Genomic DNA, 23935 nt, shown 5'->3' with positions numbered 1-23935 from the left:
TCTCCCATCTTTTTTTTAAGATCTCAATACTAAGCTCTCCTCATGGTTTTGAAGTAAATTATCTAAACATTAGTAAGAAATTATTATATCCACTGTAAATATGTTTTTGTAAAAAGTAGGCTATTTTATCTCATCTGTTAAAGATATCATTCACATAAATACATTTTATATAGATATTTATATCTTTAGCAATTATAATGGTGAAAGTTAAGTTGTTATAGTTGCTGTTGAGCAAATTGCTTCCGAATAATGTTAACTCATCCTTTTACTATAGCTTGCTGCAGTGTTAAACAAAGGCCAGAGGCTACTGGTGTTTTGAGACCAAAGCAGTTACACTTTTCTGAGGAATGTCTGGGTCTTACATTGCAAAGTGGGGAGTGAGCTCTGGATTGCTTGTCTGGGCTGAGTGGTTGGATTTGCAGCCAAGCAGGAACTAAGCCATATAAATAAGATTCTGCTTGGCTGAATACTAACCTGCAGTGCACAATCCAAGCTGAGAATTCATGATATGATATACAATGTGTCCTTCAAACTGAGGGATAATTGAGCTGATGAATATGATTTGATGACTATGAATTGGTGAAAAGGTGGACATGAATGTAACTGATAGCAAAGGAATAGTTTGTTTTCTATTATGCGCTCTTGAAGCAACAGGGAGCAGGGTAAAATCACCTTGAAGTGCGACTGAGCACTGCTATAAACCAATATTTTTCAATCAGCGTTACTCTAACATTGGCAGCCTCCTTGGTGATTATGTTATATCCATTTTCTTAATTCTTCTTTGGTTAAATATACATATTCAATACCAAAGACTCTGCATAAGGAAGAGTCGGATTGGAACATATTATGTACACAGATGCAATGGCCAACAAGTGAACAATTCCATCTTAAAATGCACAGTCAACCCACTTTTCTAAATTATGAAATCTTTTGCTAATTCTGAGCATAACATTGCCAAGATATCCAAATATTATCAGTAAACAACACAAGCAAAGACAGGAACATATTGTTGAACTTTCTACTACTTCAATTCCCAACACTGCTTAAAAACATACAGATGGAACATATAAATTTCACTCCTATTTATACCCTTTAACTTGATGACGACTAATTAATTTACCCCCACATCAACATGGAGCGTACAAGTATGAGTCATAAAATGTCAGTATCCAGCACATCTTATTACGCACAATATCTGCATATTGCAAAATTATAGTACCCACTTTATTTCATCGATCCAGAGAAAAACCACATCACAGTGTCTAATAGCTTTTAAAATAATTTCAGGAATTTTACCTGCAGTACATTATTTGGAAGTCATGTGTTGATTATGAAAAAGAATTCCCTAGCATTAGTCATGAATTTGTCCGACAAGAAACAATGATTGATGCCCGAACCGTACAAATTAAACCAAGATAATTTTCTGCATTTCATCTCCTTATCTGTGGCAACGTAACCTTGCAGACCTTATGCAAGATTACAATAGGCTTAAAATGTATTTGCTAAAAGCTTTGATGGATAAATAGTAGAACCGGTTAAAAAGCATGTCTGAAATCAGCAGCAACCATTACGTGGCAGAGGAAAAATATTAGTCTGCAATTATAACACATGGCACATATGTTGAAACAAGGAACATGTTGAAAATGACGTGCATTGGATTTCTCTGTAACCTTGAACTTCAAGCCCATCAAAGTGAATACAAAATCAGTCTGTATGGAAAAGATCTATACGTTCGAATGCAGATAAAAACAGAAAGCTTTGCACCTTAATAATAATGAACCAGTAAGATGTATTGTAATGCCAGCTATCGAAGGGGATTAATGTATTATCATATATGCAACTTTTAACGAATCCAATAATTACCAAGGTGCTGCAAAAAGACGCTTACCTTTCTCCCTGTAATGGAAGTCACAAAGCTTGCAGTGCTGCTGAAACACTGCATAGAAGTAGCTTGGCTCAGTGCCAAGTGTGAAATCCCCTGTGATATTTGCTATGCTTGCCAGTCTGTATAAAACAACATAACTATTCAGGTCACAGATTCAGATTCATTCCAATTCCTGTTCCCTGGGAAATATTATGCATCTCTGTCATCCTTGGATAGGTTTCTAAGAAGATATGGAGGTAAAGTTGCATGCATGCATGCACAATCTGAGAATGCCCGATGCAGAAGCAGGGTGGTGCTTGAGAAAAGTACAGCAAATTCTTCAGATGCTCAGCTTGAAACTAAAGTTCTCCAAGAAAGGACATAGACTTACACTTCCAATATGCCCCCGTTACGGAATGTATCTAAAAACCTATTTTTGACAGATGAAGGTATGACATTTGATAACAAATCTTAGTTAATGGCATTTATAGGGCTCTCTGATCACTCTTCTGCAACAACATGCAGATTTTTAAGTAAGTAATAGGCTTACATTTTTCGATGGTGTCTTTCATGATGTAATACAGGTAACATGGCAGATGCTGGAATCATGTGTAGAACACAAAGTGCGGTAGTAATTCAGCAGATCAGGCAGCATCTCTGGAGGATATGGATGGGCAACATTTTGGGTTGGGCACCTCCAGAAGACACAATGCTGCCTGACCCGCGAAATCAGTTTGTATTGTAAACATGAAAGGCAACTTGCACATAGCAATACTCCACCAGATAAATTATTTCAGTAGGGTTGATTGAGAGGACACTGGACAGGAGGGAAAATTCTTCTCATTCTTTTTAAAGCAGCATCATGGGACATTGTTGTATTCATGTGATCAATGTCTAATTGGAAAGATGCACTTCCGGCATGACACCACTGCTCCGGGGCCTCATTAGATGTTTTATGATCAAGTGGGACCTGAGAGCTCACAACAACCTCCTGATGCAGAGAATAATATTATCTCAGCGCCATCTCCAAGAGGGATCAGCTGTTTTAAGTTCAGTGCAAGTTAACGGATCATATTTCCTTTGAAGGCAATTGCGCTACTTCCATGAGAATTTTGTGGATAGGTGACCAAAATTGCTAACGTCTCCTCTTTCTCAACAGAAATTTTCCAACCCCCACCCATCTGACCTGGCTGACAATTCTGGCCTTTGTTTCCTTCATAGGTTGTTCTGGACACCTCTGTGCAGTCATAGAAAAACAACTCCTTGGGGAGGGTTGGGAGATGTTCACAATGAATTCTGGACAAGGCCAACATTGTTAGTGCGCACATTTACCCATCTGTTGGTTTTAGTTTAGAAATACAGCATGGAAAAAGGCCGACCGTCCATGCCGAACAATGATCACCCATACACCAGTTCTATGTCCTACCCACTATGGGCGATTTGCAGAAGCCAATTAACCTACAAACCTGCATGTCTTTGGAACGTAGGAAGAAACTGCAGCACCCAAAACCTACGCAGTCACTAGGAGAACATAAACACCGCACAGACAGCACCCGTGATCAGGAGCAAACCCAGTCTGGTGCTGTGAGGCAGCAGCTCTAGTGCCACACCACTGTCCTGCCCTACAGTTCCTGAATCCGGTGTTATATGCTTTCAAGCTTTGGTACCACCAGGGGCGCTGCACAATTGGCAGATCCGCCAAGTCTGTCTTTTAAATTTTTTTTAGTGCGTGTTAAAAGTCCGTGTAAATGTTCTCCGGTTTGTTTATGTGGGGGGAGGGGGTGGGGTTGGGGAAATCTTTTTTTCAATTTCTTACCTTGGCGGAGATGCAATTATTTTCCGGGTTGCATCTCCGGCCGCTGTGCGGCCTACCATCGATGGAGCTGTAGGCCTCCTCGGACTGACCTTGAGCCCCACCGCGGGCGTGAACTTAACATCGGAGTCGATCCCTTGCCTGGGATCCAACCACGGCCTGCGGACTTTACCATCCCGAACTAGCAGTCTCGAGAGAGGTCTAGTCGGGAGCTCCAACGTCGCGGAAGGTTTGACCAGCCCCGACCCGGGGTCCGATCGCCGGTGTGGGGGAGCTGACATCCCCCCCGATGCAGGAGCTGATCGCCCCAATGCAGATGGCCCAAACAGCGCCAGCTACGGGAGTCAAGATCGTCCTGTCAACGGAGGGCTCGAGGCCCCCGACAGCGGGAGAGCTAATGCACCTAGAAGAGATTTGAACTTTGTTTCGCCTTCCATCACAATGAGGAATGTGGAGGAGTCACTGTGGTGGATGTTTATGTTAAAATATATTTTGTGTGTTCCGTTGCTATTTATTTGTATGACTGACTTGCGAATGAAATTCCTCGTATGTTGCAAAACATACTTGGTTAATAAAGTATTATTGTGATTGTGTATCGTGTTTGATCAGAGAGGGTGGAACAGGAAATGACTTGGATGTAAATGGTCCTCAATTACGTTGACTACTTTCCCAAAGCAGTGTGAAGTGTAGATGGAGTCAGTGGGGGGAGGCTAGTTTGTGATGGGCTAGGCTATATCCACATTTGTGTTGAAGCCTTACAGTTGCCAAACTGGAGTAGTTCCTGAGGATTGGAGGGTAGCTAACGTAACCCCACTTTTTAATTTAACTTTTCCGTAAACTGGTTGGGGTTTTCCAGTTTACGTAATGCTGAACAAAATTGAACCCCTTCTTGCCAAATTATCCAAGAAGTGAAACATCTTTATGTAACGACTATTTATTAATTTAAACTTCATAAATAGTTCACAAATTAAAATATTACGCAGAGAGCTTATCAGACAGCTCACTGTCTGTGTACTGTCATTAGCAATGTTTCCAATGCTTATGTGACCAAGTCATATGAGCTGCATAGCTGATTGTCACTTTCCATGGGCCAGTGCTGCTCAGAATTGGAAAGTTGGCTTGATGGAGGTCTTTTGATAGATTTACGATCTAAAATCCTGCTAGTATGATATATGAGGTAGAGGAAAATTACTTCTATTTTCAAAAGTGGTAGTACCTCTTTGGAGTCACTGTTCCTTCCTTGATTTATTTGCTCATCTGTATCATAATGACACTCTAAGATTTAATGTAAAAAAACTGAGTAATGAAAGGAAATTTTTAGGAGATGCAAAATGTTGATGATAGGACCATAAATTCATGGACCATATCTTCCAAACTTCATTATTAGCTCATAATTAATGCAATGGTTCTGTGCAGGTTCTTTCAATTTAAATAGAGTTTGGATATGCAATCCATTGCTAGTTCTGAAGAGAAAATGTATATTGTTGAACAGACAGTGCCCATAGTCAAATTTCGAACCTGGGTCAGGTGCTGTGAGGCATCAAGGTATTCTGAAATCCTGACTTAAGATTGCTATATACAATCAGTTTTATTTGTCACATTGCACATAAAGTGCAAGTGAAATGAATTTGCCAGCAGTGGAACAATGAAAAAGAACACACAAAAACACACTAAAAATTCAACACAAACATCCACCACAGCATTCATCACTGTGGTGGAAGGCACAAAAATTGGCCAGTCCTCCTCCATTTTTCCCCATGGTCGGGACCTCAACCCTCCGCAGCCGTCGCTGCGGGCGTCCTGATGTGCAGACAAGGTAAAAAGTCCAGGTAAGTCCTGAATGGTGCCTCCCCCACCGGAGACCGCGGCTTCAAGTTGGTGTAGGCCGCGGAGATTTAAAGTTCGCGCCGCAGCCAGAAGCACCGCAGACCTCAGGGCCGGCAGTCGAAGCTCCCCTCCAGGGGTCCCCGGCGAGGAACCCTGCTCCTGATGGTAAGTCGCGCTGCGCCCATGGTAGAAGTTGGCCGCGGGCCGCCGTGGAAGCTTCTTCTTCTCCCGGGTCCCCAATGAGGGATCCCAGGCTGCGGATGCTGCGCCGGCTTCAGGCTGCCGCGGGCCAGCTAACGGAGCGCTCCCCTCCGGCGAGCTCCGGCGAGGGCTCGCCCGCTCCACGCCGAGAGTCCACGCTGCGCCCGCCACTAAAGCCCCAGGCGCTTCTTCGGGAAAGGCCGCACCGATCCTCGATGTTAGGCCACGGGGGAGGCGACATGGAAAAAGTCGCCTCTCTGTGGAGGAGGGAACCAAATCGGTTTCCCCCTTACCCCCCCACACCACCCCCCACACAAGACACACAAAGAAACATTAAAAACATACACTAAAACACACCAAAAACCCCCCAAAAAAGTAGAAATAACGGACACGCTGCTGACAGTGCTGCCAGCTTGGTGTCCCCACCGACCCCATCTTCAGTGAATTAAAATTGGCAACTAACTGGTTTCAATCATCTGAATTAATTATCTTAAGAATTTTGTTCTTGAGATGAGGACATTGCTGGTGTGACCAGTGTCAACACACGTCTCCAGATGCCCTAAATATGTTGAGCAACATGCGGTGTCACTCAGGAAGCACAGCTAAAATAATTTTATAAGCATACTTATAGTAAGAATTTTCCGTTTCGTGACATTTGACAATAGAACACTCTTGACTTGATCTCTTATTGCTTCTGATCGAGGAGGTGGTTAAGAGTTATGTACCTTGGTGATCCTAAAGACATTTAGATCAGACCAAGGACCCTGAAGAACATTAATGAACTAGATACAAATTTGCGTCATTCTAGTGTCTTCATGTTTACCTTCAGTATAACTAACATTCTTTTTATTAAACTACTTAAAGTGAAATTCCCCCGCTGCCAAGGTGGGATTTGATCTTATATCCATGGATTAATGAACCAGATCAGTGGGTGCGAGTTCAGTAATTTAACATTTAAACTTTTATTCCTTAGATTACTTGCTCCTACTTATGGTACTCCTGTATCCACATGGAGAATTCAAAATAACAAGTGCTCATTGAAGTTTACAAAATTCTTTCAGGGATTGACAGGATGCTTGGGCTTATTGAAGACTCTAGAACCAGGAGTCGCACTCTCAGAATAGGGTGTATCCTATTTCGGACTGAAATGAAGGGAAATGAGAATTGCAGAAACTCATTAAGCTCGTTCATAACAGAGATGGAAATATATCTGGAAATTAAGGAAGTCAAGGTATATGAAAGAAGGAACTGCAGATGCTAGTTTAAACCGAAAATAGACACAAAATGCTGGAGTAATTCAGCGGGATAGGCAGCATCTCTGGAGAGAAGGAATGGGAAACGTCACCCATTCCTTCTCTCCAGAGATGCTGCTTGTCCCGCTGAGTTACTCCAATATTTTGTGTCTATCAAGGGATATGAAAATAGTGCAGGAAAGCGAACTGAGGTAGTAGATCAGCCATCATCTTAATGAATGATGCAGCAGATTTAACGGATCTGCTCCTAATCCATCTGTTCAAATATCTGAATGACAACCATTTTTCTTCGGTGACATTAGGTTACAATTGTCATCTGTTATTGCTTATCCTATTTACATGTTATGTCCAATTAGTTTCCTAAGGTAAAAGTTTTTGGGGCATATTTTTCCTGTTTGGAAGTGGTGGGTTAATAACTCTGGTTGTGCACTTCCAGCAAGTTTTCATTACACCAGATTCCCATGCCAGGTGGAATTTCAACATTTTCTAAACGGGTACTTTCTGATTGCCAATCAGTCAGTTTCTTTATGCATCTCCAAAATGCTTTTAACTAATAACTAGGCACGTTCAAAGAAAATGAACACAATTATTTTTTCAAATTCACCGATGACCTTTCTCATTAAAACTTGCTCACTGCAGATTAACCTTCAATTCTAGTAAATGAAAGAGGATCAGCCAATGTTGTATGCATCGACGAAGGTGAAACAAGTTGTAGAAGAGCATATGCAGCCATTTAGAATCTTTTTAAGTGTATTTCCATTGCTCTCACAGAATAGGGCTGTGTTGAGAACTAAAACTGCAGATGCTGAAACAAAGACATGAATGCTGGAACATCTTAGTCAGCCAAGCAGCATCTGTGGTAAGATAAACTAGTCAATGGGTCTGAGGAAGGATCGCTGATCCGAAACATTCACTGCTTCTCTTTCCATTGATGCTGTTTGACTGGCTGAGCTCTTCCAACATTTCTGTTTTAGATTTGGCAGGTGAATTTTAATTTAAGGGGGGCATCAACAATTGTATCAGGAACCAGGTCATGTTTGGAATGGAGAAACACCAAGCTATTTTGAAGACTCGATTGCAACTGCTGGAAGCAGACAAGCCCACCCAGGTGTTCTGACATAATCATAAGAATGTTGGAATGTCTGAGAGCAGCCTGACTGCTAAAAAAGGTTAAGTCCTAGGGTCAGGATTAGGGCTACGCAAAATTATTCTAAAATCACCTTTTTGGAATCATTTGTATAATTCCAGCAATAAAACTGGATTTAAAACTCCAGTGTAAAACCTCAGTCCAGTTGTCTCCTAGATTAACAATTGAGGTTCTGTTTATTTAATTTGTTTCTTAATTGCACGTTGGAAGAGTCTGCTACCTGATGCAGGCGGGTCCTTTAACGGAAGGCCCTTTAAAAACATCAGCAGTTTAATTGTTTTAGTGAGTCTTAAGATGGTTTATGGTTCATTGTAACTAACCTGACTAAATTAACATTGGCCCCTAATGATGAAACTTAGAAATTAGGTGCAGGAGTAGGCTGTTCGGCCCTTCGAGCCTGCACCGCCATTCAATATGACATGGCTGATCATCCAACTCAGTATCCTGTACCTGCTTTCTCTCCATACCCCCTGATCCCTTTACCCACAAGGGCCACATTTTAACTCCCTCTTAAATATAGCCAATGAACTGGCCTCAACTACATTTTGTGGCAGAGAATTCCAGAGATTCACCACTCTCTGTGTAAATTTTTTTTTTCTCATCCCAGTCCTAAAAGATTTCCCCTTTATCCTTAAACTGTGACCCCTTGTTCTGGAAATGAAGACTTGACCAGAACTAAATCTTAAGGGCTATATCCTTTTCATGAGAAGTAACATAATTTCTTGGAAAATTAATTTCCTAAGGAATCTTGAAATTATTTGCCAAACTCTTGCCAAATGTACACCTTTTGAAAAAAAATGTCTACTTTATTTCCCAAATCCTGTGATTTAGAGAAAGATATTGATTAGAAGCAACAAATTAACATTTTTGGTGAGGCAATGGTAAATATTCAAGCTGGATCAAAATAGATTCAAGGGAAGCAAAGGTCAATATGGTTGAATAAGAATGCCGGAGATGCAATCTGACATTCCCAAAGGGAGCAAGTCATTGGCTGCCAATTTTCCAAATACATTTCTACAAATACCATGTCTCAGAGGGAGCTCTCTTCATGGAATCAACACTTAATAGAACAGCAGTAAGGAACTGAAACAGACTTAAAAAATATACTACAATTATTTATGGACTGAGTAGTTTGAAAATTAAGCAACAAATGGAGAAACCTCAAGAAAGATTTTATGTTACTAAACATAGGGTTTTGGGATATATACATATATATTGACTGTGTCAGCCAGTGCATTGGAATTGGGGCAGAACATTTGACTCACAGCAAACGGTCGATTGTACACCCTTCTATCGAAAGGATCTATAAGAGGCACTGCCTCAAGAAGATGGCATCTATCTTCAAGGATCCCTACCATCCAGGCCATGGCTTCTTCTCACTGCTACCATTGGAAGGAAGTACAAAAACCTTAAGTGCCACACCACCAGGTTCAGGAATAGCTACTTTCCTAACTATCAGGCTCTTGACTAATGGGAGGGCAGTGGAGAGAGTCAACAGCTTCAAGTTCCTGTACGTGGAAACCTCTGAAGATCTGTCTTGGGCTCAGCACATTGATGCAATTACAGAGGAAGTTCACCAAAGCCTCAACTTCCTTAAAAGATTTAGGAGGTTGGTATGTTGCCAAATACACTTTTGAACGTCAACAGGTGTACTGCAGAAAGTGTTAGACATTGCCCGGTCCATCACATGTACTAAGCTCCCTACCTGCCTCAACTGTGAACTGTGACCTCCAAGGTCAAGAACAGCTTCTTCCCAGCAATTATCAAGCTCAACACTATCTCAGCAATTATGATCTACTATGGACTTTGTTTTGGTTGCACTACGTACTTTAGTTTTGCACACTTATGATCTGGCTACCTATTATTACTGAATTTAATTTCTTGCATTATTGATTATTGTATATATTTATTTATGTGTTATTTCATTAATGGGCTGTAAAGCTGCAGCAAGTAAGAATTTCATTGTTCTGCTTATTATATTATAATCTGTACATGACCATTAAACTCTCTGACTTCTGAACCTTAATCCGCCAACTTGCACTATTCTGGATTTTTTTTCCTAATTATGTTTCTGCACAAATGTCTTGTTTTTTGCAGCCTCCTTTCTTTTATACATCTTACATGTAATTTGTGTATCATTTTGTTTGTGTGTGTTTGTCTGAGTCCATATGCATGTAATACTGCTGCAAGCAAGGTTTTTCAATGTACCTACATTTCCCTGCGCTTGTGCAAAGAATAATAAACTTGACTCGAAATAAAGTCAATTTACTCAGAAAACAGAGTATGTTTAAAGAGTGAAGGAACACTGACGTGGCCTCAGCTTCTCCCAATAAAAACAGGGTCATTATTCCAGAAAAAATAAAGGATAATTATATGCACATAAAATTAACTTCAGTCGCTTACACCAAGCTTGATTGACTAAGGATTACCCTATTACAGTAAAACTCAATAAATTGGCATTCATGGCACTTTGGTGATGATGAACAAATTTATTTTCTGGATTATCAGGTGTTATTCTATTAATAGGTCAAACATTTTTAATTTAAATGTTTTAATAATCGTTTCATAGTAGAATAATAAATTGTTCAGTGAATCCACCAAGTTTAAAGACGCATGGGGAACAGAACCAGATGAGTTTCAAGGGAATGTAGCGACCAAGGATCTATTGTGCAGAATGGAATGAACCAAGGCTCTGGTGAGTGGAGAACTGATGACCTGGGGACGGGAAGAGTGTGGGAAACAAGGGTCGTGGTGAGTGAAAGGGAGATAGGAAACTGGGGCACTGCTGATTGCCAGGGAGTGGGAGCCAGGGCCCTTGTCAGTGGAAGCATGTGGGGAGCTAGGACCTTTATAATAGAAGGGAATGAGGAAACCATAGCTATTTTGCCTGTCTGTTGCCTTACGTCTGTTGCCTTACGTCATCAGCAAGAGATAAGGCTGATTGGCTCTAGCCCGAGTGGGAGGAGAGAAGTGAGTCAGAGGGGTGAAAACAGTTGAAAAGTAGAGCCAAGCACAGGCAGACTTTACTCAGAACTGCTGTAGATTTGGGAGCAAGAGCAGGAGGAGATTAGCAAGAGATAAGACTGATTGGCTCTAGCCCGAGTGGGAGGAGAGAAGTGAGTCAGAGGGGTGAAAACAGTTGAAAAGCAGAGCCAAGCACAGGCAGACTTTACTCAGAACTGCTGTAGATTTGGGAGCAAGAGCAGGAGGAGCTTAGCAAGAGATAAGACTGATTGGCTCTAGCCCGAGTGGGAGGAGAGAAGTGAGTCAGAGGGATGAAAACAGTTGAAAACTGAGGAATTTGGTTTGTAAATTGGCAAATCAGGCAATTTATCAGTCAATTTAAGCAAGACTGCTCTTAGGGAGCGGCAGTGTGAGTCTTTGGTGAGGAGACCATGCAATACGCTTGAGAGGTAGAGACGAAAGAAGGAGATGTCAGGCAAGCTGATTCAGTGCGATGCTTGCAGTAGGTGGGAGGTCAAGGACACCGCTGGTGCCTCTGGCTGCTACAAATGCGAGAAGTGCATCCAGGTAGAGCTCCTGAAGGACCGTGTTGGGGAACTGGAGAAGCAAGTGGATGACCTCCGGTTCGTCCGAGAAGCAGAGTCGTTCCTCGACAAGTCCTACAGTAAGATTGTTACACCTAAGGTACTGGAAGAGAGAAGGTGGGAGACAGTGAGAAAGGGAGGGAAGCATGGAATGCCAACGTCCCTGGGTGTTGTACCTCTTGTGAACAGGTTCACCCACTTAGAAGTTGTCGGGACAGAAGACATGTTTACACTGAGCGGAGCGGCGGACTGGCTTGCGATGCGAATAGGGCTGTTGAGCCAAAACCAAAAAGGCCTAAGGCAGGCAACGCTATTGTAGTGGGAGACTCCATTGTGAGAGGTACGGACAGGGGTTTCTGCGACAACAGACGGGATGCGAGGATGGTGTGCTGCCTTCCTGGTGTCAGGATCCAGGATGTCACGGACAGAGTGCAGAAAATCCCCAAGGGCGAAGGTGAACATCCGGAAGTGGTAGTGCATGTCAGCACAAACGATGTCGGAAAGAAGGGGATGAATATTCTGCAGCGTGACTTTAGAGAGCTCGGAAAAATGCTGAAAAGCAGGACCTCCAGGATTGTTATCTCCGGTTTGCTTCCAGTTCCTCGTGCTGGCGAGAGCAGGAACAGGGAGATACGGGACCTGAACGTGTGGCTGAGGAACTGGTGCACGGGGCAGGGATTTAGATTCTTAGATCACTGGGATCTGTTTTGGGGTAAGGGGGAACTGTACAAAAGGGACGGATTGCATCTTAACAGGTGTGGGACCAGCATTCTGGCAGGCAGGTCTGCCACTGCTACACGGGTGGGTTTAAACTGAATAAGGGGGGTGGGGTGTCGAATGGGATAGTGGAGGATGGAGTTAAAGGGAAAGGGTTTCTTAAATGTGTGAGCGTAGAGACAGAGGGGTGTAAAATGAGGGTAGAAGCAATAGGTAGCAAGGTGAAAAGTAAAAGTGGCAGGCCGGCAAATTAAGGGCAAAAAATCAAAAAGGGCCACTTTTCAGCATAATAGTATAAGGGGTAAGAGTGTTGTAAAAACAAGCCTGAAGGCTTTGTCTCAATGCAAGGAGCATTCATAATAAGGTGGATGAGTTGAATGTGCAGATAGCTATTAATGACTATGATATAGTTGGGATCACGGAGACATGGCTCCAGGGTGACCAAGGCTGGAAGCTGAACATCCAGGGATATTCAATATTCAGGAGGGCGAGACAGAAAGGGAAAGGAGGTGGGGTAGCATTGCTGGTTAGAGAGCAGATTAACGCAATAGAAAGGAAGGACATTAGCTTTGAGGATGTGGAATCGATATGGGTAGAGCTGCGAAACACTAAGGGGCAGAAAACGCTAGTGGGAGTTGTGTACAGGCCACCTAACAGTAGTAGTGGAGTTGGAGATGGCATCAAACAGGAAATTAGAAATGCGTGCAACAAAGGTAAAACAGTTATAATGGGTGACTTTAATCTACATATAGATTGGGTGAATCAAATTGGCAAGGGTGCAGAGGAAGAGGATTTCTTGGAATGTATGCGGGATAGTTTTCTAAACCAACATTTAGAGGAACCAACGAGAGAGCAGGCTATTCTAGACTGGGTATTGAGTAATGAGGGTTAGTTAGCAGTCTTGTTGTGCGTGGCCCCTTGGGCAAGAGTGACCATAATATTGTTGAGTTCTTCATTAGGATGGAGAGTGACATAGTTAATTCAGAAACAAGGGTCCTGAACTTAAAGAAAGGTAACTTTGAGGGTATGAGACGTGAATTGGCCAAGATAGACTGCCGATTGATTCTTAATGGGTTGACGGTGGAAATGCAATGGAAGGCATTTAAAGACTGTATGGATGAACTACAACAATTGTTCATCCCAGTTTGGCAAAAAAATAAATCAGGGAAGGTAGTGCATCCGTGGATAACAAGGGAAATCAGGGATAGTATCAAAACAAAAGATGAAGCGTACAAATTAGCCAGAAAAAGCAGCCTACCAGAGGACTGTGATAAATTCAGAGACCAGCAGAGGAGGACAAAGGGCTTAATTAGGAAAGGGTAAATAGATTATGAAAGAAAACTGGCAGGGAACATAAAAACTGAATGCAAAAGCTTTTATAGATATGTGAAGAGAAAAAGATTAGTTAAAACAAATGTAGGTCCCTTTCAGTCAGAAACGGGTGAATTGATCATGGGGAACAAGGACATGGCAGACCAATTGAATAACTACTTTAGTTCTGTCTTCACTAAGGAAGACATAAATAATCTGCCGGAAATAGCAGGGGACCGGGGGTCAAATGAGATGGAGGAACTGAGTGAAATCCAGGTTAGCCGGGAAGTGGTGTTAGATAAATTGAATGGATTAAAGTCTGATAAATCCCCAGGGCCAGATAGGCTGCATCCCAGAGTACTTAAGGAAGTAGCCCCAGAAATAGTGGATGCATTAGTGATAATTTTTCAAAACTCGTTAGATTCTGGAGTAGTTCCTAAGGATTGGAGGGTAGCTAATGTAACACCACTTTTTAAAAAGGGAGGGAGGGAGAAAACGGGGGAATTACAGACCAGTTAGTCTAACGTCGGTAGTGGGGAAACTGCTAGAATCAGTTATTAAAGATGGGATAGCAGCACATTTGGAAAGTGGTGAAATCATTGGACAAAGTCAGCATGGATTTATGAAAGGTAAATCATGTCTGACGAATCTTATAGAATTTTTCGAGGATGTAACTAGTAGAGTGGATAAGGGAGAACCAGTGGATGTGTTATATCTGGACTTTCAGAAGGTTTTCGACAAGGTCCCACATAAGAGATTAGCATACAAACTTAAAGCACACGGTATTGGGGGTTCAGTATTGATGTGGATAGAGAGCTGGCAGACAGGAAGCAAAAAGTAGGAGTAAACGGGTCCTTTTCACAATGGCAGGCAGTGACTAGTGGGGTAATTGAATGCAACATCTCCAAGTTTGCGGATGACACGAAGCTGGGGGGCAGTGTTAGCTGTGAGGAGGGTGCTAGGAGGCTGCAAGGTGACTTGGATAGGCTGGGTGAGTGGGCAAATGCATGGCAGATGCAGTATAATGTGGATAAATGTGAGGTTATCCACTTTGGTGGCAAAAACAGGAAAGTAGATTATTATCTGAATGGTGGCCGATTAGGAAAGGGGGAGATGCAACGAGACCTGGGTGTCATGGTACACCAGTTATTAAAAGTAGGCAAGGTACACAAAATTGCTGGAGGAACTCAGCGGGTGCAGCAGCATCTATGGAGCGAAGGAAATAGGCGACGTTTCGGGCCGAAACCCTTCTTAAAAGTAGGCATGCAGGTGCAGCAGGCAGTGAAGAAGGCGAATGGTATGTTAGCATTCATAGCAAAAGGATTTGAGTATAGGAGCAGGGAGGTTCTACTGCAGTTGTACAGGGTCTTGGTGAGACCACACCTGGAGTATTGCGTACAGTTTTGGTCTCCTAATCTGAGGAAAGACATTCTTGCCATAGAGGGAGTACAGAGAAGGTTCACCAGACTGATTCCTGGGATGTCAGGACTTTCATATGAAGAAAGACTGGATAGACTCGGTTTGTACTCGCTAGAATTTAGAAGATTGAGGGGGGACCTTATAGAAACTTACAAAATTCTTAAGGGGTTGGACAGGCTAGATGCAGGAAGATTGTTCCCGATGTTGGGGAAGTCCAGAACAAGGGGTCACAGTTTAAGGATAAGGGGGAAATCTTTTAGGACCGAGATGTGGAAAACTTTTTTCACACAGAGAGTGGTGAATCTCTGGAATTCTCTCCCGCAGAAGGTAGTTGAGGCCAGTTCATTGGCTATATTTAAGAGGGAGTTATATGTGGCCCTTGTGGCTAAAGGGATCAGGGGGTATGGAGCGAAGGCAGGTACAGGATACTGAGTTGGATGATCAGCCATGATCATATTGAATGGCGGTGCAGGCTCGAAGGGCCGAATGGCCTACTCCTGCACCTATTTTCTATGTTTCTATGTTGTATGAACTAAATTCATCCACATATCTTTTCAGCATTCAAGTCTGCAGCTTCTCGTTTTCAGTCGTGTCAGCCAGTCCTATAAATAGTCAGTATTCCTATATCTACTTGTAGGCTAGCATAATCCTGGGATGAATTGTCCTAGAACTGGTCTGCTTCTCAAACATGCCCACCTGCTTACACTGACCTGTTCTGAATGGAAAGGACCAACAGGGCTAACCTCTCTTCTGTGGTGCAGAGGGCTGTCTGCTGTCAGACCTGTTGTTAATTAGCTATTAGTTATCCGCTCCTTTTACCTAGCCTGTTGTGTTTCATTGCTGAACTCAATGGTGAGTCCTGCATTAGGGCAGCTGTTCAAATGGGCTATTACATGACCTATAGCATGCCTCAGATCCCTGGGTTTGACCATGTACTTGCAAAGGTCCAAGACATGCCAGCTAACTGCGGCCATGTGGTTCTGTATAGAAAACAAAATAATAGGTTTCAGGATTTTGGAACATGAACATGAATTTCACTTACTATTACACAGGAGACATTTGATTCATGACAAAACAATCCCATTCCTCATCGGATTTCCCTGTAATTTATTCTCTCTCTCACATATGCCCATCAACTCACCATTGATTCTTTTGCCACTGACTTATTCTGAGGGTAACTTAAAGGATGGAGGAGAAAAAGGATTCTGGCAGAAACGCACACAATCACAGGGAGAATGACTATCTCCACATTCAGTACTCATGGTCTGGAATGAACTTCCACCGTGGGGCAGCAAGGCAGCAGCATTGACTACTGCACCACTGAGTCCCAATGCTGCTATAAAAAGAAGGGTAAATGTTGGGAGTTTGTTGCAGAACTAAGAATATACACCAACAAAATTCCTGGTATTATTATTATTTTTATTTACTAATAGACTATGACATCAAGCCCTTTTCCAGCATTTTGCTTTTTTATTTGAGATTTCCAGTACTCCACAGTACTTGGCATTTGTATAATTCTGTTCATTGACTTCAATCGGCAGAATATTGCTAATAACAATAATTTGTGCTGGCTTTACAGATTATAATATCATATCACACAAGCGAACATCGAACAGACCCAGACAGACGGTTTATTTTATTATTTTAAGGACAACCCCAAGAGATTTTATCAATACATACGGGGGGAAAAGGGTAACTAGAGAGAGAGTGGGACCCCTCAGAAATCCAAGCCGTCAACTCTGTGTGGAGCCACAGGAGACGGGCAAGGTCCTCAATGAGTATTTCTCCTCTGTATTTACTGAGGAGAAAGTCAAGAGGACGGAGGAACTTGGGGCAGTCAATGGAAGTGTCGAGAGCAGTCAGTGTTACCGTTGAAGAGGTGCTGAAGGTACTATCGTGTATGAAGGGAGACAAATCCCCAGGGCCTGATCATATATATCAGAGGACATTGAGGGAAACCAGAGTGGAAATTGCAGGAGCCCCGGTTGAAATTTACAGATTGTCTTTAAATGCAGGAGAGGTGCCGGAAGACTGGAGGGTGACAAATGTTGTGCCTTTATTCAAGAAGGGCTGCAGGGAAAATGCTGGAAACTATAGGCCAGTAAGCTTAACATCTGTAGTTGGAAAGTTACTAAGAGGGTGGAAAGTTACTCAAGGGTATTCTGAAGGATATGATATTCAGGTATCTAGACGGACAAGGGCTGATTAGGGATAGTCAGTTTGGTTTTGTATGTGGGAGGTCATGTCTCACAAATCTGATTGAGGTTTTTGAAGACGTTACTGAAAAGGTCGATGAAGGCAGAGTTGTAGATATTGTATAGCATACAATATATACACAATTTTATAGACTTCTGTAAAGCATTCGACAAAGTTCCTCATGATAGGCTGCTCTGGTAGGTTAGATCGCATGGAATACAAGGAGAGATAGCTAAATGGATAGATAATTGGCTTCATGGAAGGAAGCAGAGGATGATGGTGGAAGGTTGCTTCTCGGACATTTGCAGATGATACAAAAGTGGGTGGTTTTGCAGATAGTGAAGTTGGTTGTGAAAAATTGCAGCAGAATCATGATCAATTGGCAAAGTGGACTGAGGAAAGGTTGATGGAATTGAATGCAGAAAAATGTGAGGTATTGTATTTTGGGAAGTCTAACATGGGCAGGACTTACACAGTGAATGATTGGGCTCTGGTTAGGGGCATAGTTCCCTGAAGGTGGAGTCACAGATGGTCAAAAATACTTTTGGCACATTGGCCTTCATTAGCTAGACTATTGAGTTACGAGGTCATGTTGCAGTTGTATAAGATGTTGGTGAGGCCACACTTAGAGTATTCTGTTCAGTTCTGGGCACCGTGTTATAGGAAAGATGTTATCAAGCTGGAAAGGGTACAGAGAAGATTTACGAGGATGTTGTCAGGACTAGAAGGTGTGAGCTATAGGGAGAGGTTGAGTAGGCTGGGACACTATTCCTTGGAGCACGGGAGGATGAGGGGTGATCTTATAGAGGTGTATAAGATCACGAGAAGCATAGACCGGGTAGATGCACAGAGTCTCTTGCCCATAGTAGGTGAATCGAGGACCAAAGGACATAGGTTTAAGGTGAAGGGGATAAGATTGATTAGGAATCTGAGGGGTAGCTTTTTCACACAAATGGTGGTGGATGCATAGAACAAGCTGCCAGAGGAGTCTAGTTGAGGGACTATCCTAACATTTAAGAAACAGTTAGACAGATACATGGATAAGACAGGTTTGGAGGAATATGGGCCAAATGCTGACAGATGGGACTAGTGTAGCTGGGACATGTTGGCCAGTGTGGGTAAGTTGGGCTGAAAGGCCTGTTTCCACACTATGACTCCAAGTCTCCACTAAAATTGCTTTCTATATGTTCGCTGTGCTTATGGAATGATATTCTCACCTCTCTCAGTCAAAGAACATCACTATAATTTGAAAAGGTGGCCCGTAAATACATTGTAATCTCTTTATACTTTGATCAGATAATGTTGTTTTATTTAAATGCACAGAGGGTGACCACGGTGGCGCAGCGGCACCGGAGACCCAGGTTCGATCCCGACTACGGGCTGTCTGTACGGAGTTTGTAAGTTCTCCCCGTGACCGCGTGGGTGTTCTCAGAGATCTTCGGTTTCCACCCACACTCCAAATAGGTATGTAAGCTAATTGGCTTGGTGTATATGTAAAATTGTCCCTAGTGTGTGTAGGACAGTGTTAATATTGAACTGAGAAATGGGAAAGGGGTAGCAACACTTATAGGGGTGTATTATAGACCGCCAAACGGGGAGCGAGAATTGGAAGAGCAAATATGTAAGGAGATTGCAGATACTAGTAGTAAGCACAAGGTAGTGATTGTGGGAGATTTTAATTTTCCACACATAGACTGGGAAACACATTCTGTAAATGGGCTGGATGGGTTGGAGTTTGTAAAATGTGTGCAGGATAGTTTTTTGCAGCAATACATAGAAGTACCTACTAGAGAAGGGGCGGTGCTGGGCCTCCTGTTAGGAAATGAGACGGGTCAGGTGGCAGAGGTATGCGTTGGGGAACAGTTCGGGACCAGTGATCACAATACCATTAGTTTCAATATAATTATGGAGAGGGTCAGAACTGGACCTAGGGTTGAGATTTTTGATTGGAGAAAGGCTAACTTTGAGGAGATGCGAAAGGATTTTTTAAAGGAGTAAATTGGGACAGTTTGTTTTATGGGAAAGATGTGGAAGAGAAATGGAGGACATTTAAAGGTGAAATTTTAAGAGTACAGAATCTTTATGTCCCTGTTCGGTTGAAAGGAAATAGTAAAAATTGGAAAGAGCCATTGTTTTCAAGGGAAATTGGACACTTGGTTCGGAAAAAGAGAGAGATCTACAATAATTATAGGCAGCATGGAGTAAATGAGGTGCTTGAGGAGTATAAAGAATGTAAAAAGAGTCTTAAGAAATAAATTAGAAAAGCTAAAAGAAGATATGAGGTTGCTTTGGCAAGTAAGGTGAAAGTAAATCCAAAGGGTTTCTACAGCTATATTAATAGCAAAAGGATAACGAGGGATAAAATTGGTCCATTAGAGAGTCAGAGTGGACAGCTATCTGCAGAGCCAAAAGAGATGGGGGAGATATTGAACAATTTATTTTCTTCGGTATTCACCAAGGAGAAGGATATTGAATTATGTGAGGTAAGGGAAACAAGTAGAGTAGTTATGGAAACTATGAGATTCAAAGAAGAGGAAGTACTGACACTTTTGAGAAATATAAAAGTGGATAAGTCTCCAGGTCCGGACAGGATATTCCCTAGGACATTGAGGGAAGTTAGTGTAGAAATAGCAGGGGCTATGACAGAAATATTTCAAATGTCATTAGAAACGGCAATAGTGCCGGAGGATTGGCGTACTGCGCATGTTGTTCCATTGTTTAAAAAGGGGTCTAAGAGTAAACCTAACAATTATAGACCTGTTAGTTTGACGTCAGTGGTGGGCAAATTAATGGAAAGGATACTTCGAGATAATATATATAAGCATCTGGATAAACCGGGTCTGATTAGGAACAGTCAACATGGATTTGTGCCTGGAAGGTCATGTTTGACTAATCTTCTTGAATTTTTTGAAGAGGTTACTCAGGAAATTGATGAGGGTAAAGCCGTGGATGTTGTATATATGGACTTCAGTAAGGCCTTTGACAAGGTTCCTCGCAGAAGGTTGGTTAAGAAGGTTCAATGGTTGGGTATTAATGGTGGAGTAGCAAGATGGATTCAACAGTGGCTGAATGGGAGATGCCAGAGAGTAATGGTGGATGGTTGTTTGTCAGGTTGGAGGCCAGTGACTAGTGGGGTGCCACAGGGATCTGTGTTGGGTCCACTGTTGTTTGTCATGTACATCAATGATCTGGATGATGGTGTGGTAAATTGGATTAGTAAGTATGCAGATGATACTAAGATAGGTGGGGTTGTGGATAATGAAGTAGATTTTCAAAGTCTACAGAGAGATTTATGCCGGTTGGAAGAGTGGGCTGAAAGATGGCAGATGGAGTTTAATGCTGATAAGTGTGAGGTGTTACATCTTGGCAGGACAAATCAAAATAGGACGTACATGGTAAATGGTAGGGAATTGAAGAACGCAGGTGAACAGAGGGATCTTGGAATAACTGTGCACAGTTCCCTGAAAGTGGAATCTCATGTAGATAGGGTGAAAGCTTTTGGTGTGCTGGCCTTTATAAATCAGAGCATTGAGTATAGAAGTTGGGATGTAATGTTAAAATTATACAAGGCATTGGTGAGGCCAATTCTGGAGTATAGTGTACAATTTTGGTCGCCTAATTATAGGAAGGATGTCAACAAAATAGAGAGAGTACAGAGGAGATTTACTAGAATGTTGCCTGGGTTTCAGCAACTAAGTTACAGAGAAAGGTTGAACAAGTTAGGGATTTATTCTTTGGAGCGCAGAAGGTTAAGGGGGGACTTGATAGAGGTCTTTAAAATGATGAGAGGGATAGACAGAGTTGACCTGGATAAGCTTTTCCCACTGAGTAGGGAAGATTCAAACAAGGGGACATGACTTGAGAATTAAGGGACAGAAGTTTAGGGGTAACATGAGGGGGAACTTCTTTACTCCGAGAGTGGTGGCTGTGTGGAATGAGCTTCCAGTGAAGGTGGAGGCTGGTTCGTTTTTATTATTTAAATATAAATTGGATAGTTATATGGACGGGAAAGGAATGGAGGGTTATGGTCTGAGCGCAGGTGTATGGGACTAGGGGAGAATACGTGTTCGGCACGGACTAGAAGGGTCGAGATGGCCTGTTTCCGTGCTGTATTTGTTATATGGTTATGCGGGGATCGCTGGTTGGTGCGGACGCGGTGAGCCAAAGGGCTTGTTTCCGTGCTGTATCTCTATAAACTAAACGCACACCATTTTAATATAATGTTTAAACTGGAAATTTCCTGGTTTCAAGAAATTCTGTTTCTTAAAGGAGGCATTTTTATTTGAAGAACGTTCATTTATTTAGAAAACAGTTTTCAATAAAAGGGATATGAACTTGATTTTTATAACAAATAAAATTACCCAGAGGAAGAGGTCATGGCACTGCACTACTTTCGGTCATGACAGCTGACATCTTTGTTTAGTGGAGCAATTAGGAGTGGGTTTGATTTTGATGAAGAGATGGTGGGAGAAAATGACTTAATGTGGTATCAGCACTGCTCCAATTCCAGCTTCTTTTAGAATCCATTAATGGCCTGTCCCACTTACGCGACCTTTACATGCGACTGCCGGCACCTGTGATAGGTCGCCAAAATTTTCAACGTTGAAAATTCAGCGGGGACCAGAAAGACGCTACGACTCTTTGGAGACCTCTCACACAGATCTCCTATGGTCGTGAGAGGTCACCCGCGACATGTTGCCAGGGGTCGCCTGTATGGTCGTGAGAGGTCTCCAAAGAGTTGTAGCGTCTTTTTGGTCGCTGCTGGATTTTCAACATGTTGAAAATTTTGGCGACTTATCACGGGAGCTGGCCGTCGCCTGTAAAGGTCGCGTAAGTGGGACAGGCCCTTTAGGTGTCATGATTCAGCTTATTGTCATTAATGTCATTAGGTTCAGCTGTCATGATCTTAAACTCTGAATTTATATCTGGCCATCTCTGTCTCTCCCTTTAAGATGTTCCTTAAAACTTAATCTGTGACCATGTTTTTGGTCCTCAATTGTAATATATAATTTGGCTCACTGCCACTTCACTTTTGGAAACACAAGAGACTGCAGATGTCCCACTTTGCTTATTTACTTTTGTCACCTTATTTTGCATAATGGTGGAGTCTTCCTTTCAATAGTAAAGGCTCTTTTACTGCTGATCAGTTCGACCAGGAGAATGTTCTGTGCAGACCTTAAATTTGTAAGGCACATATGACTTTATATTGTGACATGGTATTAATTTCATAATTCCAAAATGTTCTGTCCATTAGCCTCAGCTAGTCAGGCGATGTCACGTCAAAGTAGTACATCCTGTTATTTAGAACACATTTGCTCATCTGTAGACTGGTTTAGATTACTTTCATAATTAGAAATTGTGAAGCACATTCAGTTGGACCCTGCCTGGTACTGATCAGGAAGCTGGATTGTAAGTTTGAAGGTATTTTTCTTCATGAAATACCTTGGCCACACTTCAACTTTTCTTTATTGCTATTAGGTCTGCGTCTTTCAGGATCTATCTATGATGTGATTTATTATTCATATGATAATTCCAATCTTATTGTTATTGGACATAAGGATAATGCAAACTAAAATAAGGATTGTGAAATCATAGTTAAATTATTGGACCAGTCATCCAGAGACAAGTAATCTGTGAAAATCACACGATGAAGGTTGGGAGTGACAATATAAGCGTTAAAACATCATTGTTGGTAATAGTATTGATGTGAAATAAAATAAAAATTGAATTTGACATGGAATAAAATAATCCTATTAGTTAAATATTCTTCAGGGAAGGAAATCTGATGTTCTTGTCAGGTCTGGACCTATTTGTGACCTTCACTGTTCCAGAAATGGCCCAAAAAAAGCGATTACTCCAATAGGATGGGATCTCAAGTAGTATAAGCTTCGAGAAATAAACGAGGACAGAAATGAATGAAAGAACAAAGAAGTAAAAGGCACCAGATCAAGGGTGCTCTGGGCCACAACATAATTTGAAGGTAGGATAATAAAAAATGGGAAAAAGTTAATCCAGAACCTTTGTTTCTTAATGCCTGAAGCATTTGTCATAAGGTTGATGAACTAACGGTACAAATAGAGATGATATGACAACCATTATGATGGTTGTAAGGGGAGTTCAAAGTCTTCAATTAATATTTGATAAGGTCCCACACGGGAGACTGGTGACTAAAATTAGAGCACATGGTATTGGGGGTAAGGTGTTGACGTGGATAGAAAATTGGTTGGCAGACAGGAAGCAAAGAGTAGGAGTGAACAGGTCCTTTTCAGAATGGCAGGCAGTGGCGAGTGGAGTGCCGCAAGGCTCGGTGTTGGGGCCGCAACTGTTTACCATATATATTAATGATTTGGAAGAGGGAATTAGGAGCAACACTAGCAAGTTTGCGGATGTCACAAAGCTGGGTGGCAGTGTGAACTGTGAAGAGGATGTTAGGAGGTTACAGGGTGACCTGGACAGGTTGAGTGAGTGGGCAGATGCGTGACGGATGCAGTATAATATAGATAAAAGGGAGGTTATCCACTTTGGTGGCAAAAACAAGGGGGCAGATTATTATCTCAATGGGGTTGGGTTAGGGGGAGGTACAGCGAGACCTCGGTGTCCTTGTACACCAGTCACTGAAAGTTGGCGTGCAGGTACAAC

The sequence above is a fragment of the Amblyraja radiata genome, chromosome 6 (genome assembly GCF_010909765.2).
Source record: "Amblyraja radiata isolate CabotCenter1 chromosome 6, sAmbRad1.1.pri, whole genome shotgun sequence".
NCBI lineage: Eukaryota > Metazoa > Chordata > Chondrichthyes > Rajiformes > Rajidae > Amblyraja > Amblyraja radiata.
This window is presented reverse-complemented; position numbering follows the sequence as displayed.